We start from the raw sequence: 18253 nt of genomic DNA, 5'->3' as shown, positions 1-18253 counted from the left end.
GGAAAACTGCTTCATCTCCTTCAGTTGTGGGTTCACTTTAAAGACTGGGCATCAGGCTGTCAAAGTGGCATGGCAGAAGGGAGAACCGAGCTGTCTGCTAACCTCCACATTCATGCTATGGCATGCCACCACCCCATAGCCTAATACCACTAAATAAAAAATTGTGAACTCATGGTCAGCCAGGGCACACAGTGAATACCAGACCAATCTAAACCACATGGCAAAACCTTATCAAACCCGCCAAAACAACACATAACTAAATAATAAGCTGTTCAGAGATGAGAACCAATCAATAGCATACGTAAAGTCCTGGCTGGTGTGCTGATAGCATGGCAGTAACAATAGTGGGAGGAGCTGATGTGGGTTAAATACAGCAAATATTGATACACAAATAGCATACTGTTAAGAGAGTTGTCAACTGTGTCAGGTGAAGCCCCCTCGCCTCTAGACACACTCCAGGACACACAATGGGGTTCATGCTGTTCCTGGAGATTCACGGGCCCCTTCCACTTACCATAGGGATTTGTATCATTGTGATTTCCGTTTCCTTCTCCCTGTGACTCCTGTGGGCACCTGACTCACCCAAATCCTCAGACAAGGAGCATTATGAGGTGAGACCACAAAACCCTCCACCTTTGAGCAGAAGAATCTTCTAAGACCTAGAATGAGTAAACTACAGGGAAACCTGGGATCTGATCTGTAGTCCTACTCAGGGCTCAAAGGCTTCCCAACTCACCCCTCACTCCAGGCTAACTCTGTCCTCTACCTGTCCCTTCTATCCTAACATCTGCAGTGTCCTGCCCCCAGTTGTCACAGACCATGATGCTCTGGCTCCAAACCCTTCCAATGGCCTATCACTCTCTCCTCTGAAGAATTTCCTTGCAGCAGATCTGTAAGTCTAAGTCCAGGTTGGTTGACAAAGCCAGTTCCAAGCCAATCAGAGCTACACAGTGAGACCATTTCTTAAAAAACAGACAAACAGAATCCCCTGTAAATTCAGGTATAGTAGTGGGACTCTATGAGTTGTACCATCTTAGCACCTACCTGTGCTTACTGCATGTGCTGGGGTGGGGCCAGGATCATCAGCCCATCCCCACCCCCCACCACCAATGGCCTGGAGTGTCTCAGACAACGCCAGGGGCTAACAGGGTCACTTTGGGTATGTGGCAATATGGTAGGCTAGATGATAGCCTATATCACCTAGAGTACTAGATCACCAATCTGCAGGCACCCATAGTCGGAGGAGTGCACCTTGTGGTCATAGGGACTGAGTCTCGGGCTTTCATATTTATTACTCTTAGAGTTGGAGGCAAGAGTTCCAGGCTTAGTTGCTCCCCTGGAAACCAGGCCTGGGATACACTGCTACTTCTCTTGGGAACTGTCATAGAAAGCTGCACTGGGCTATATTCAGGATCACACAGGAAGTGGGCTTGTCCTAGCCACAGATGAGCCCCTAGACCAGGAGAGAAAAAAAAAACATTCTTGGAGGTCGGGGATTGCACAGAAGAAGAAGGGTGCAGGACTGTCCTGGTCAGTCCACCTCAGGGCAGCACTGCCTAAGCCAAACTCCTGAGACGCAAGACCAGCACAGGAGCCCAGAACTCAGCACAAGGCAGGTGCAAGGGCGGGGCCTGACTCTAAATACCAATTTGTCACTGGTGGATCTGCACTCCAAGTCCTCCATCTCCTGAGACACCGTCCTACGAGTGGAGAATGAGCTTCACTTTAAAGACGGGGAGCTTGAGACTGAGAGCTAAAGTCATCTATTCAGAGGCACTCAGGAAATAAGCGTAGTGCACAGCACACAACCTTTAAATATGTAGGTACTTCATCCCTACTTTTATCCCTAGAAGTTTAAAAATGCTTTTTACAAACATTTACAGTAGAAGAATTCCACTTGCTGGCTCTCTCAGGGACTGTGAAGCCTTCATCAATCCTTCCTTCTAGTGCCCACAGATTTCCAACTGTGTACTTAGGTCATCCTTTCTCTCCAGGAGTTAACTGTGTGTTGTCACACAGAACTGGAGTTCTAAGAACAACAGTGACCCTAAGGTTAGAGTCCAGTAAAAGTGTCAGGCCCTCTTCTTTCTGGTGAACCACAGCAGACATTACTTATCAATCCCAGTCTCCAAAGTCACTTCAGCTGGGTATATAAGGCAACCTCAATCAATCTATCTGAGCTAGCATCACTGTGACATAATTGCTACGTCTGTAGCAAATGGGTATGTAGGGGGCAGGTATAGCTCTCTATTCTCTCCTTTACTCTCAGGGTCCCACACCCTGAAATCCCCTCAGATATGCAAATAGGCTATAGGAGTTTAGCATGGCCCTGGGTCAACACTGAACCCCAGATGTCAATTCACTTGCACAAGGAATCAGAGTGAAATGGGACAGGTTGGTGACAATCAGATGGTGAGATCTCATTCTGAAACTTTCTGAAGCTTCCAGGAAAGGTATTCCTAAATGGAAAAATCACTTAGGGGGTGAAGGGGAGACAGAGGTCATATCCCAGAACCTCTACTCAGGAGCTATGTAACCCTGGGCCTCTGCTGCTCATTGAAAAATGGGCGCAAAGATTCCCACACCCCAAACCTACCCAAGGTGGGCCAGAACAATGTGGGGGATATAGGAGCACCTCATAAATGCTGCATGCTCTCCTTCCCTCCCTCTGTACTCAGCAGGGTCATATCTGTACACTTCTGTGCAACACCTAAGCTATCGCATGTCCTGACATAGCCGCTAAGGGTACATGAGCAGATGGTCCCCTTCTCTAAAACCTGCAGTCCGAATCACCCAGGGAGTCTATGCTGCATAGGAGTTCTGTCCATGCTTGCTCTCCTTTCTCTTTCACTCCCCGTCTAAGCAAAACTGCTTGGCGACCAATCCTGCCTCTGTCCCCAAGGCAGTTCCAAAGGGCCCATCTTGTCCTGCAGAAGTGATGGCAGTAATTCTGTTAATGGGAAGCAAGATGAATGGTACCCTGTGCCCACAGTGTATGAGGCAAGATGGAACAGAGGGTGGGGGAGGGGAGTATGGCTGGAACTCACCCTCCTTTGGGGCCTTATTAGGTCTTGAAAGTGCCACTGCACACGCTAAAACCTGCTTTTGCCAGCAGAAGCCTCATTTTACAAATATACAACAACAACAACAACAACAAAACCTGTAAATGGTAAGAAAACCCTGAAGACTCAGCTCCCAGGCTGCAGCTAGGCGACAAGCCGCTCAGTCTTTCGTCTCCCTGACTCTTGCTTTAAATAAGTGCATCTAAATGCCAGTTCCCCACTTTGTGAATACCCAACACGGCTTCCTCCGCTGTTTTAGGTCTGTTTGCCAACAGTGGGATAGGACAGCCCTGGAGACAATTTCTTCTAAAAGGCTTGTCTGTTCCAGATACCACAAAGCCCTAGTGTACCCTGGCTGACAGTCCCAGGGGGGATCTGACACAGCTCCCTCGCCATCACAAACACACGTGCAGAATGCCGTCATTCATCTGGCCCAGCAATCAGTAGCATCTCAAAGGTATTTTTGCAGTGGCATAGGTGTCCTTTTCCACAAGTATGCAAAGAGTTTGCTCCATACACCCACACTCCCAGTTTGGAAACAAACCACTGAGGTGTCACACTTCAGTTCCAAATGGGAGATGAAGGTAGAAGCCAGTGTTGGTACACAGGCACTATGTAGACCCAGGTCAGGTCATGAGCCTGTGTGACCTCAGCATCTGTGGAACCTCTTTGGGCCTCACCTCCTCATCCCAGCACAAGGTCAACCCCATCTTTCAAACAGCCTTGCAACAGGGAGCTAATGCAATCCTAGCCTGTGCAGGAATGTTCACTTCTCAGCACCAGTGATTTGCCCCTGTTCTTCCTGACCACACATTCACACAGCACCCATTGCCCTGAGAGGCACCTGTGGCTCCTCTGCTACCTGGAGTAATGAAGCCACCCACGGACACAGGTATGAAGAGTTTAGAAGGGAAGGTTTGGAGCCCAGGGCCTAGGTTCAAATCCTGGCTCTGCTGAGGCCCAAATGGGTGGCACTGAGCAAATGACCCAGCCACGCTCAGCCTCCTACTCTCGCCTGTAAAACAGAACTAACATCATCTGCTTCAAGTCACAACTAGGATTCAGTGTGACTACCTAGTCAGCCCAGCCTAGGGCCAGTGGCCTTTAGATGAGCCATCACGAGTCTTGGCAGAGGGTAAGAAAAATCTCACACGCCCCTGCCACTCTTCAGGGAAGAAAGACCCGAGGGCACTCCAACCCCACAGACTGGGGAATCCCACCAGTCCCAAACAGAGCCAGCCTTTCCCTTGGACATTTCAGTGTCAGAACTTCCCCAGTATTCCAAAGGAATAACGTGGCTTCTTACACCAGCTGCTTGAAGGCAGGGACTTTGACCCCATGACTCATGACCATGTCTTTGAACAGTGGAACAGGGCACCGCTCATTCAGATAAATAAATGACTAAAGGAGAGGAAGGAGACTGGGTGGGGGTGGGTGAGTGGAGTGAGGAGGGCTGGGGTAGGGGGGTGAGGCTGAGTAACCTACCATGTGTCTCAAAGCAACTTGAGTACCATAGGTACCAAGCGAGTTGGTCAATAAGTTGATTACACTTCTTGCCAACACAGTAAGTCATGGTCCTGCCCACTACCTGGCATGGAACTGAAGACCAAGTACAAAAACATAAACTTGTGTCACCCTTGGCTTCACAAACAAGAAAACCCGGGGCCCCTTGGAAGGAGGGGACAGACCACTGTGGGCAAAGTGGGGACACGTGGTTTGCACCAGCCTTGTCCAAATCAACCACCCACCTCCTCCACCTCTGGGCAGGGATGGCTGCAGAGCGGGCTGAGTCTCGCATGAGGAAGCTGGAGCTTACCCCTGGAATCTGCTTCCTTGCCAGGAGCCAGAGTAGGAACTCAAGAGGCATAAGCAGAGCAGAAGCACTGAGTGCCTCACCCCTACACACTCAGCAAGGGTAAACTGTGGGCTACATGCTGGGGACATAAAGCCCTGGGGTTGGTCTACAACTTTGGCTCAAGGCTTTCTACTGATACCGAGCCTCAGCTGTCCTAATTTGAAAGATGGGTTCAGCAGCAGAATCAAGATTAATCACTGAAATGAAGGCAAAACACACACAGAATCTGGCTGGGTTCTGGTTCTGCATAGTTGAAACTAAGGAAGTTTTATTTCCCCACTCCAGAACTTCACACAGAGACCTTTGAGAAGCTAAACTTCTGCTCCCCTAGTTACCTGCTCTCAACTCCCTTAACTGCAGAACTAGAAACATGTGCCTGTTAGCAGAGGCATCAGATATAGCTTCCAGATGGCTTGGGTCTCTGGGGGACATCCGGCTTGGTGCTCTTCCCACAGAATCTAATCTGAGGCTGTCCATGACATGGTATATAGCCAGTGATGACCCCCAAATTCTGATTCCCTCAGCAAGCCCATTGTTTCTTCGCTAACTCTTATCACTCAAGGACAGGAAAGCTGACAGGATGTAATAATATCCAGCCATGGTTGGCTCTATGGTCTGTCTAGCAAACGAGGCCCAGAGAAGAGAGACCAGCTGGCTGAATGGTAGTGGTCATTCCAGGGATCAGTTGTCTGCACGAAGAGATCACTTCCTCTAAATGATCTAACTCCCAACACTTCCCCACCAGGGAGAACTGACAAGGGGGCCTTCTCTAATGGAGAAGATGGTGTTTAAGAGGGACAGTTTCGAAACTATCATGGTCAACCAGCCTTGTCCTCAGAAGGGAGCCAAGTGTGGCCTGTCATACCCTGGGTTCACTACTGGCACTACCCCTGATATCCGGGAGAACCCTGGGGCAGGTGTGGGCTTTGGACCTTCAGTACACACTGGTCCTGCCACCACAGGACGGGTGCCCAGTGAGCCCTCACATCAATCCCTGTCACCATGGCAGAGTAGGAGTCAGGCAGTCACCACTGGGAGCAACGGGGTGGGGTCTGCACTTACCGTGAGAGTCCCTGTGCCCAAAAAGTAAATACTAAATAAAAATCATGACAGGCGGCAAGGTAAACACCAAAGAAAGGAAAAGTCAGTTTTCTGATCCTGGTTGCCTTTGGGGATGAGGGCGCAAATAGGTTTGAAATAGGTTCTTATGCATCCTAGGCTGCCCACACCGTGGTTTGTAGCAGCCAGTGATGACCACAAAATTCTGATCCCCCTGCCTCCACCTCCTGAACACTGTAATTACAAGTATGTATCAGCTGAGGATAGACCCTAGTGCATGCTAGACAAGTCACATTCCAGCCTCTCCCTCCTCGCTGATTCTTATTAACATGAGAGTCTGCATTTCAATTTTACACTGGGCCTCACAAATTACACAGTCACCCTCACCTTCCATTTACACGATCCTGACACGCCCCTATGGTTATAGGGGCCTTGAGAGTACCTCCAAATCGAGTCCTGAGTCCCGGCAGAAGCGGAAGCACTACCAAGCCAGAGCCTGTCACCTCCAAGAGGATGCATGAATCTTATTCTCTGAACTGCAGTTGGCTGTTTATATGCCTTGTATTGAGGTGACAACCTTGAGGCCTGTGCCCCGAGGGAGCTTCCTGGACAATGAGTAGTTAAGAAAACAAGCTAACTCAGGACAGGATGCTCATGAGAATATCCAACAGATGTCACCAGGGAATGAGCTCACTGGCTAGTCTAGTCAGGTGGCTGGCTCCCTGGAGGCAGGGATGACAAAGCTGAGCAGGGAGTGAGGACCTGGTAACTTTACTTACTGGCCTGCAGCAAGGGGTAAGGCCAAAGCAAGTGTAGGGGACTGCACCAGGGAATACAATCTGCAGAAAACTCTCCTGAAACAACTGCAGAACCAAGAATGAAAAATGAAAAAGAAAGAAAAAAAAAGCCCCAGAACATCTGAAGATGTGTTCTGGGCACACCTTCAACTACAGCAGCCCATCCTTGGTTGGATGCTCACGGTCTTGATTCCGGTCTGTCACTTTACAGACATAGCCACCCCTTCTGTACAAGGAAAGTCCAACGAGCATGTAAAAAGGAGTCCTCTGAGCAGTGGGAGGAGACAGGCCAGGAGTCTTTCTGATGTGACCCATCACCCATTTGGAAGAATGGCAGTTGTAAGACCTTAAAGTGCAACATCAGGTCAACCTGGGCTCGTTCCTAGCTGTTCACTAGCTGCAGGCCTTACCCTGAACCTTAGTTTCCCATCTGTAACTTGGCATTATTAATTGTCCCATCCTCCAAGGGATACTATGATGATGAAATAAAAGGAAGTCACTGACAGGTACAGCACACAGCAAATGACCGATAAATGTCAGCCACTGAGACTGCCCCACACCCCAGTGGCATGTGACACATCTCAGGATGGAGAGAATATGCTCCCCCCTCTCAAGCATCTGCCTTGACTCTGCTCCCAGACACCCCTCTCCCCCCATTGTTATGTCGCATCAGTCCATAAATATTTAAACAACATGTCATCAGATTATTATAACATATGATCCATAGCACTGATGTGCAGCAGTTCTGTGCATTTGGGCTTCATTTTCAGAATATCGAGACATAAAATATTTATGTATTTAGCCAACCACGAGATCTCACATTCTGTCTCAAAATGCTGGGTGGTGGCAAGACGCTGAACTGAGACGAGATGTGTGAAGGGGTGCCTTGTTCTCACATCGGTTCCTGGGGCATCTGGATTGTTTCTGGTTCATTCAGGGGACATCATCACGTGGCGTGTGAGCAGTGGCTGACTTGGTTGATCATAACAAGAAGAGAGCCAGGTCCCAAAGAACTCATCAAACCAGTATATGCTCGGTGGTCTACACGTCTGCCTCTATGGATGTGCACACAGTAGGAAGTGTACACTTCTCACAGTACCCACTGGGAGATGCAGATTCACCCACAGTCCCCAGCAACAGCTGGGTCCTGTTGTACACAGCAAAGACTCAGGGCCATTTGACTCCTGTTTCCTTCTATCCCCAGGACCCAGTACTAGGTCAAGCACAAACTAGGATTGAGCCAATGTAGTTGGATAAATGACAATTAAAGACATTGCCAGATAAAATTGTGACCAGATTAAAAAATAACTATTAAATAATAAATTCATACGTGATAAGATAATGATATTCCATCTGCCAGTCTGACTTATACTGTGCAGGACCCTCAGGCCTGAGACACAGGCTCTCCAGTAAACCCTTGTGAGTAGAAAAGGGTTTTTTTTTCCCTATGTAATTAAGTATCTCAATTGCTAACATTAGCACATCACTGTGGCCATATGTTGCAGGAATTTTCAGCAGTATGTGATTTCAGAGACACTGTCCCATAAGCAATCAGAGGATCCAGAAACTCGCATGCCAGAGGCTGAACACCTCTTTAGGACTGCCTCTCCTGTCCCTAGCCAACACTAAAACACACCTGTGCCCTTTAAGAGACCAGAAAAGTGAGGTCACCCTATGCTTAACCTACAGATGTCTGAGGATGCAGGATACCAGAAAAGTATGTATAAAAGACAGCTGTCAGCTGAGGGTACAATCATTTTCTCTGCATTTCCTAGGAAGAGGGACAGAGGGATGTGTCTGATCCCTTGTGTCTCTCTAGCTGGCTATTTCCAACCTGGGCTGAACAGCACCATGAACCTGCCTGTTGGGAGATCCTAGTGCCAAGTCTAGGGCAATACAGGACCCAGAGCCCTTTACTCCTCACAGAAGACCAAGTACCATGTTGTCACCACCAGGCTGGCTACAAGAGTCATAGTCCCAACCCTGTCCCCAGACTTTGTGCAGACAGAACTCTAGTCTTTTTGTTCTTTTAGACTAGCTCAGGAGGCTGGCACTGAAAGTAAACCAAAAGGATCCTTGGGATTCCTGCAGAAGAAGAATAAAACATGCACAGCAGACACTCTGCATCATAGCCAGAGAGTGTGTGCATGCTTAAAGTCCTGGGTAAATCAATTCAGGGGACCTGCAGGGCCCTCCACGCCCCTAGAGCAGACTTCCTGCCTCTGCTGTCTGCTGCTATGCAGTATTCAGAGTTGCTACCATGTAGACACCCACCAAGGCCAAATGAACAAGAGAGTTGTCAGGTTCCTCCATTTCTGGGTTGAGGCAGAACTGGAGATCATGCCCACTTGGGGATCAGCAACTCTAGAACTTGCGCAGGAGAGTCAATCCTTTTCTCAAAGCTACCTCACAAAAGACACTCCCTCTAAACAACAAAGCCTGCCTGACAGGAAACACAATTTAAGGCTGGGACTGTAACTGTCATGGGGTGTAGGAGACCTGGGTGCAATCCCCAGCACCCCCAACAACATTAAAACCAGCTTTGAAAGGCATGTGCCCCCAATCCCTACTGTACAGACATTGAACAAAGACGTACCCCAGGAAGGAGATTCCATAATTGGGAAGGTACAAGCTGTTCTAGGCTTAGGTTCTTCCTGTAGGTTAAGTGTCTCTTATCTGAAATGCTTGGGACCAGGAATGTCTCAGATTTTATTTATTTGTTTGATTATTCATGTGTATGGTGTGTGGATTTCTTCCTTGTATGTATGAATGTCTGTGCACCAGTTGTATGTCTGATGCCAATGGAAGACGGTGTCAGACCCCCTGGAACTGGAGTCGCACATGCTTATGAACTGACATGTGGATGCTGGGAATTGAATCTGGGTCCTCTGGAAGAGCAGCCTGTGCTCTTAACCATGGAGCCATCTCTCCAACTTTGTGTTTCAGATTTCAGAATGGAATTTTGGAATATTGCATAGACTTTACCAACTGAATAACCCTAATCTGAAAGTCTGAAATGCCCCCAAATCTGAAATATTTGAACACCATGCCATCATGCTGGTGTGCAGAAATATTCTAATAATTCTGCTCTTACTAAGCGCCAAGTTAGAGGACACAGCTGTGGCCACACACCTAGTCTTGCCCTATGGAATGGCATTCCCAGTTGAAAGAATAGACAACTGACACTGTATTCCGTTGGCACAGGACCATGGTACATGGTGTTTCTTCCAGTTGCTTGAAGGTCAGAACTGGTTACCTTCTCCCAGTCCACATAGTGGCCACTTACAAAGGGTTGCAACTGTCCCCTGACTCTGAAGAAGGAAGGCCCTTTGCTGTCTGTGGTTTTCCTCAAAGCACACATGCTGACAGCAGAGAACCAGCTACCCTGAACTCTGAGTGTTTCCTCATCCCTAAAGTGGGAAAAATTCAACACCATAGAATTGTTGGATGAAGCAAGCTACCACGTATAAAAGTTGGACTAGGGCATGGCACACAGGAGACAGCGGGCACAGGGAAGCCTCTGGCAGGATGGATGGGAAGTTCCTAGTTTCATGTTTTCCCAGGTCACATAGCTTCATCATGACCCTTTGAAGTCTCCTATCTCCATGCCACAACACTGCTCACACTTCCAACTCCTCCTGCTTCCCCAGAGTGTGAAGCCCTCTGTAGATCCCTCCTGTAGAAGATACACAAACTCCTACCCAGTTCTGAGCCTGCCTCCAGCAGTCAGGATCAAAGGAGTGCTGCCCCCACCTGGTGGGGGGGTAGGCTCTCTCCTGTGATAAAGCCAAGAAAAGAGTCCCTATTCGAGCCTTACCTACCTGACCCAGAATTCTGAGATATGAGCCTTAAAAAATTGGGGGTGGGGGGAGGCTGAGGAAATGGCTCAGAGGTTAAGAGAACTAGCTGCTCTTCCAGAGGACCTGGGGTTCAATTCCTAGCACCCATATGGCAGCTCACAAATATCTTTGGGATTCAACATCCTCCTACAGATATACACGCAGGCAAAACACCAACATACATAAAATAAAAAAATAAATCATTAAAAAGATTAATTTCCCAGGCATGGTGATACATACCTTAAAACCCAAAACTCAGGAGGCAGAGGCAGGAAGATCTTTGTGAGTTTGAGGCCAGCCCACGCTACATAGTAAGTTTCACATCAGCTAGAACTACACTGAGATCTTGTCTCAAAATATATTTCACTTTATTTTTATTTGTGTGTGTGTGTGTGTGTGTGTGTGTGTGTGTGTGTGTGTGTGTGTGTTGTATGCTTGTCTGTCTGGATGCCATGTACATGCAGGTGCCCAAAGAGACCAGAAGAGGGCATCTGATCCCCTGGAACTGAAGTTACAGGCACTTGTGAGCTGTCTGATGTGTGCTGGGAACTGGAGTCCTCTACAAGATAAAGTACCCTTAACTATCACTGAACCATCTCTCCAGGATGTGTTTCTTGAGTGAGTAGATGGGATGTGTCACACACTCGCCAACACAGGTACCTCTAGCTATGAGACTAGAGTACACACGGCCTGCCTCAGATTGCAGACATTCTGCTTCACTCCTAAGCCCAGGTCCAGAAGTCATGATGCATGGCAGCTATGTATCATGAGCGTGCTCCCTGCACTATTCCTCTCTGTAAACGGGGCAGGAGATGGGGATTCGTTTTGTTGTAAGCAATAGAATCTCTTCTGGTTTGTTTTTTCCTTGAAAACCATATAAATTAACGTGTGTGTGTGTGTGTGTGTGTGTGTGTGTGTGTGTGTGTGTGTTGCTGAGGATCCAACTCGGGACTTCACACATACTAGGCAAATGCTCTATGGTTGAACCATACCCAAATTAACAGTTGTAAAGCGACATCTGGTACATTAATAATGTTGTACAACCATAGTTGCTACCTAGTTCCAAACCATTTTTATCACCCCAAAAGGAAGCCTGCACTCATCTAGCCCCGACTTACTCCTCATGCCCCTTCCTCCCATACCCTCATGACTAATCTGCCTTCACTCCATAGGACTCTCTGATTCTCTATAAGCTCCTTTTGTCAACATGGCTCCTGGACAGAGTCTTTTTGTGCACACAGGTGACAAAAAGGTGGGGGTGAGGGTCCCCTCCCCTCTGAGAAGCTCACATCCCTCATGCTCAGTGGCCTTCAGAGAAGGCACCTTACTTTTCAGAATCTATATTCTAAAGTCAGCCTGCTGTGTGAGAAGAGGAAGCTGCTGCCGGGCACAGCCAGCCCACTGCATGGACACAGCAATGGAGGCTGGGCCTGAGTGAAGCCTGAACCAGAGGTCTCTGTGGAGGAGTGGCTCTCCACAGTCAACTGGCCTCTCTTCCTCTCACAAGCCTAGTGAGCTTCAAGTATGAGGAACTGGACAAATCTCCTCAAAAGCTTCCAGAGGAGGGACAGCTATTCTGTAAATCAGGGTTTCCTGTTCCTTAGAAAGAGCCAATCTAACAGACTCAAATGGCTCAGGAAGACTCCCACAGTACATGTGGCCTCCCTCAGGCCCAGTGGACTTCAGTGAGGACTGAGAGGCCTCAGTGAGGACTCTGGTCCCACGGGGGTCTGTGATGACCACTCCTATCAACACAGACCTCTGCTGGGCCACGGTATATAAATAATTAACAAAACATCTGCTTCACTTCCTAACAACCACAGCCGGCACAGCTCATAGGCCTACGGAGACTTTCCAGCTTCATGCCCAAAGCAAGGGGGCTCACTGTCTCGCCCTGTGTTGAGTGAGTAGGAAGAAAACACACACAGATCTCCAAACCTTGTCTTGAGATGCCACAGGGCCACTCCAGCACTGAAATCCAGCCTCTTTCCAAACCACTGCTGTCTATTGTGTCTGGCAAATTCTTTGTTTTTAAATTTTATCTGTCCGGGTGTTTTGTCTACTTGTATGTCTGTGCACCATGTCCGTGCCTGGTGCCTTTGAGGCCAGAAGAGGGAGGGCAGCATCAGATGCCTGGGAACTGGAGTTGTGGGTGGTTTTAAGCTGCCCATGTGGGTGCTGGCAATGGAACCCAAGACCTTTGGAAAAGCAGCCAATGCTGTTAACCACTGACCCCTCCTCTCTCCACCCACAAGGCTCACATTTTTAATTTGACTATAAGTATCATGCCCTTGCAGGGCCTCAGTTTCCATTCTGTAAAATGGACAAGTGGGCAGTTTCCAATCCTCAAAGTCCACCCTAAGTACCTGCTGTGGTCATCTCTACCCCGTGCTCTGGGGACCTGCTCTTCTTGGCACTGAGGGACACTGAACACAGATTCCTTCCAGAAATTCCCAGCTTAAAGGACAGAAGGATAGGTGTTAGTAGAGGGGTCATGGATGAATGAGAGAGCAGAGTGTAAGGCAGCACCCCCAGAGCCTGATTTTTGAAGTGTGAGGGTTAAACAATTTGGGGAAAAGGCAGGCGCCTAAGGCTTCCCACAGCAACTACCCACCCCTTCCCTGTCGGCATTCCTTCACACTCGCTGGAATTCCTACACAAAGCCCCCTTTTTCTTTTCTATGAGGTCACCAGCACATAGAAGTCTAAGAGAAAGAACAGTTCCCTATGGGTAAAGCCTTTGGAACTAAATGAATCCAGTGGCCCCACATGCAATCTGACGGCCCCCTCAGGGCACAACTCCAGGGGTGGTGAACAAGGGCTTTAGGGGGTGTTGTGATTCTAGCCAGCACAGTCCAAGAACCTGCCTAGGAGACCAGCTCCTTAGCTGCCAGACCACGTGAGAAGTCGCCTGTTGGGGGTTAAAATCCAGAACTGGAGTCCCCTGTATGCGTGGGTCTGTATTCACATAGCAAGTTCTCTTGGAGTGACAGATGTCACAATGCCAGATCACACGCTCAAGTTCAAGTTCCCAGGATTAATGGCACAGGAAATTACACCACTAACGGATGTGCCCCAATGCTACTTCTGTCTGGACCTTGGGTCTGAGACGGCCACAGGTCTGGCCTCAAGATGGATTAAGTGTGTGTCACCAGATTCAGACAGGAATGAGGAAAGCTTCCAAAGAAAGAAAGAAGAAAGAAAGAGAGAAAGAAAGAAAGAAAGAAAGAAAGAAAGAAAGAAAGAAAGAAAGGAGACAGACAGACAGGCAGAAAGAGAGAAAGAGAGAGAGAGAAAGCAAGCAAGCAAAAGAAAGGAAGAAAAGACAGATGATCTTACCTGGGTGACAGAACTAAGAACATAGGAGGTCATTCACTCAAAAACTTCAAAACCCTTTATAGAAACCCAGACCTCAGTGACCCCTCCACAATCTCCCTGCTCCAAGAGCCCCAGCCCTAAGGACTAGCAAATTCCTAAGTACATGTACTTTGCTGCCTATGATGACATCAGCAAAAATTAAATTAGATAAATAAAAACATAGAAACAAGGCCTATTTTTACCTCTGCAAATCACAGGCCAGATGGAGAGGAATCTATCAATGCCAGAACCGTGGCTGAGCCTTCCTATACCATCTATTATTTCACACCTTACATTTAGGCACTGCATCGCAAAGCACTTTGCAAATGACACTCTTGGAAGGGAGAGAGCGACCTTTTCCTGTTAGTGCAGGAGGACACAGAGCTGGGTAGGCACAGCTCAAACCACACAGGTCCTTACACACAGCCCTCTTCTGAAACACCAGAAACAGAAGTGAATGAGGAAGTGAACTGGCAGACCCAGTTCTGAATGGCAAAGAATGATTGTGTCAGAGATTCAGAATGGAGAGTAAGGATCTGAGGAGATCACTCTCCATCTCCCTACACGGTCAGAGGCTGGGCTCTTCCTGAGGCCGAGTCCAGCTTTGTCTCCAACCTGATTCTATGTGTTTATTTAATCAATGTACTTATTTAAACGGGGTCTTGGTGTGTATAATCCTGAGACACATGGTATGCTTGCTATGTAAGTCCAGGCTGGCCCAGAACTCAGAGCAATCCTCCTGCCTCAGCCACGATTATGGGCGTGAGCTACCACACCCAGCTGTAACCCATATCTAATCTTGAATGATTCACCAAGTCCTCCACCCTCACCTCCCTCCTTGGTCCAACCTGAGAAGAGGAGAGAAATATTCTCCTTTTGACAATGGTTTAGCGATCCTTGGCACTTGGAAAGACTAGTACCTTCACTCTGGTGGCTCAGTGGCCTTTGGGAGGACATCTCCCCAAATTCTGGAACCCGGCAGGCCTGCAAAACCCAACCTGTCATAAATCACTGAGCTTTACAACATGCCAGAAGAACAAAACACAATAAAAGTAGCTGATGTGCTTCAAGTTAAGAAAGCCCATCCTAGAATCAGGGATATGAATTTAAATCCTGACTTTAGCGGGGCCAGAGCGAGTGGGGCCAACAGAGGTCCTGAGTTCAATTCCTAGCATCCACACACATGATAGCTCACAGCTATCTGTTCAGCTACAGTATACTCATACACATAAATAAATAAATAAAATCCTGACTTTGCCATTTATCAACTTACCTGGACTTTATAAGAACACAGGAAGACTACAAACTCTGTCCAGACAAGTCTGGATTCAAATTCTGGGTCTACTGCTACTTTAGAGCCTCTCCGTGTCCCAGTTTTTTCACCTACAGAATGGACACCATAACAGTTCTCATCTTACAGTGTTGGTGGGGAAAAAAGAAAACTAACTTCAAACTTTGTGCACCAAGCCCAGCACAGGGCATATCCTCAGTAATGGGGGACACAGGTCATGGTGCTACTTTCCCAAAACTATGCCAGCCAGTTCATTTCGGCTAGTGTCTGTCTTCTCGTATAACAGAGACAATAACTTCTGGCTCAGGGTGAGCCCTAGTGAGGACAGGAGTGTTCAAGTCCTCAGCGCCCAGGCTGTACAGCTTAGGAAGTCAACTGTAAAGTCCTGGGCCTAGGGAAGGAGGAAGGCCTAGAAGGCAGGCAGGTGGCTCCAACTCTGCCTAGCACCCTCTTCCTGGTAGCCCGGGACACATGTCTGGTCTCTCTGGGATTCAGATACCTTGGGCACAAACCAAAAAACAGAGTGGAATACCAGGAGAGTTAAGGACCCCCAGAACCACGCTCGCTAGGCACACAGTAGGTACTCTGTAAACGACTCAACCACTTTCTCTCCTCCTTTCCCACACTGTGTGCCACCTGGGAAGGCCAGCATCTCCATTTCTGGAGACCTAAACAGCTCTAAATCCTGGCCAAGGCTTAAGTCCGAGACTTGGGCTTTTTAAAGATAACAGATGACTTTTGTAGTCATCTCTGAAGCAGACGGGGCTCGGAGGCTCACAACCACAGGGACCATTTTAAATCCCGGGCCTTCTCTTCTGGGAAGTTAGGCAAGAACCTTCCCAAATGTTTGCCGTGGGGCCCTCTGCCAGAGAGTGACTCACTCCTCCGCTCCCCACAGGCATATTTTATTTGGGGGTGGGGGATCCAGGGAGAGCCTGGCCCTGATGGGGGAGGGGAACACTTTCAACACATCCAGAAGGTGGGGATGTTTTTTCTTCTCCAGTTTTCAGGACAAAGAGGAAAAAAAGAACATGGGTCTTTTTTTGTTTCCTTCCAGGTTTTGTCTGCTGGAAGATGATGTCCAAAGTTCACTGGTTAAGTTTCTCCTGTTGGGAGTCAGGCACCCATTCAATGAAATTCTTCTCCCATTAGCAACAGGGTTTTTAACGTGCCCTTTTACACACACCAGACTCCCGTGAGGGCATTTTCCCCTCAAAAAGTCAACCTGCATTTTGCAAGTGGAATAAACTCTGAACAGAAACTTTCTAAAGTTTGCTCTAAAGCAGTTACAACTTTCAAACACACAAGCACAAACTGTCAATCAAAACTTCACGGACAGCCCTTAGAGGATGTATCCCAAGCGAGCTGTCACCCATTTGTTACTGCCTCTGGGGCTCGGTTAAATCAGGGAAATTTGATTAACTTAGAGGAGTAGGCAGAGAGGACAAGAATCTGGGGCCCTGGGTCTCCCTAGGGCCTAACTCTTAGGTATGGGGGGCAGAGTCCAAATCTGGCCTAGCTAGAGACAGCCACGAACAAAGCCAGGGAACTAACTCATATTTAGAAAACCTCAATTCAAGTCCAACGCAGCCCCTTCCTCAGCCTGCGTGGCCATGCAGAGCCCTGCCAAGGCTGGGCTAAGCGGCTTCTACCAGAGTCAGAACCTGGGGATCTGCGGACTCACAGAATTCGGCCCAGCACCCTCTCTGGACAGGGTCAGCCGGGACATCACACACACTGGCCTGCAGTGTGGAGTGTTCAGCCTGGATCCTAAACATACACTCGTATGGAATTTGTACACTTTTGCCCGTGCACGTGTGCACGCACACACTCACTCGGAACCATTCAGACACGTGGGCACACGTACTCCTCGGCATCCACGATAAACACTCGATAAACGGATAAACCGAAGCCGAGCCCGTCCACCCGCACTGGTCCACCCCAAACTCACAGCCGGGGCCCCTGATGTGCACACGCACGCACTCCCGTGCAGCAGGGCGGATGGAGCCCGCCGCGGACACCTCGGCCTCCTGCGGGCGTCCCCGCCGACTCCCCGGGCACGCGCGCGCGCCCACAACGCCTCGAGTGCCGGCCCCACGCCCTGGCCCGCGCCCCTCGCCGGTCCCAGGCCACTCACCGGCGCTGGCGGCTCTCTCGGCGGCGGGCGGAGCGCGGGTCGCACACGAGTTGGCGGCGCTGCGGCCGCAGCTCGTCCGCCGGGTTCAGCCGCCGCTTCAGCGCGCGCCCGCGCTCCCGCCCCTCCCCGCCGCGGGGCCGCGCCGCCCCCTGCGCCCGTGCGCGCGGCCGCCACGCAGGCTAGGGGGCGCCGGGGGCGCGCTCCCAGCCTGGGTGCTTGATCGTCCTGCTCAGGTTGGAAGACTGAGTCTCAGTCTCCAAATTCTGGCCACTGAACCTCTCTACGCAGGCCCTAGACTTTATAAGATGCAGATTCGCTGGGTAACCAACTCGTGGACCCTTTCCCACACCCATGGATTCACACCCATTAGCTGACATTGCTCCTATCACCGCCCTTGCAGGACTGAAATTGACCTATCCACAGAATGCAGCAGTTGGTAGCATGCTTTCCTAATCTCAGCACTAGGGAAATTGGGCACCTGTAACTCCTGAACTAGGAAGGCTGAAGAAGGAATGTTTGAAATTCATTCATGCTTGGCTATATAGCAAATTCCAAGACAGCCTGGGCTACATGATAAATCTAAGTCCCTGCCCCCAAAGCGCCAGTATCTCCTGGGGATACTGCCTTCCTGGGAACTCCAGGCCAGCCAAGCATCAGTGTGCAGAAGGTTCTAGAAGGAGTAATCGGCTCCACTAGGGGCCAGCCAAATACCCTGGAGCCTGGGGGCTGGGAGAAAGGGCTCTGAGTTTGATCCTCCAGACCCACAAAATGGAAGGAAAGAATTCCAGCAAATTGTAACCTCCATATGTCCTCCAAATGCACACTGAGTGGTGTGTGTGTGTGTTTTTAAAAAAAAA

The 18253-nt window shown here is 49.1% G+C and overlaps 1 protein-coding gene across 2 annotated transcripts in view; it reads right to left on the bottom strand.

Annotated features, from left to right (window-relative positions):
• Positions 1–17509, bottom strand: part of Nek6 (NIMA related kinase 6) — a 71956-nt gene extending 54447 nt beyond the window's left edge. The window contains exon 1 of one of the 2 annotated variants that reach the window (XM_031370110.1): positions 17397–17509. The gene's annotated coding sequence lies outside the window, so the exon portion shown is untranslated. Of the gene's footprint in view, positions 1–17210; positions 17372–17396 lie in introns of those variants that run through there. The other variant, XM_031370111.1, reaches the window with a different exon arrangement.
• Positions 17510–18253: the final 744 nt, after the last annotated feature.

The sequence above is a fragment of the Mastomys coucha genome, unplaced genomic scaffold, assembly GCF_008632895.1.
Source record: "Mastomys coucha isolate ucsf_1 unplaced genomic scaffold, UCSF_Mcou_1 pScaffold15, whole genome shotgun sequence".
In the NCBI taxonomy this organism is placed as follows: domain Eukaryota; kingdom Metazoa; phylum Chordata; class Mammalia; order Rodentia; family Muridae; genus Mastomys; species Mastomys coucha.
This window is presented reverse-complemented; position numbering and strand designations above follow the sequence as displayed.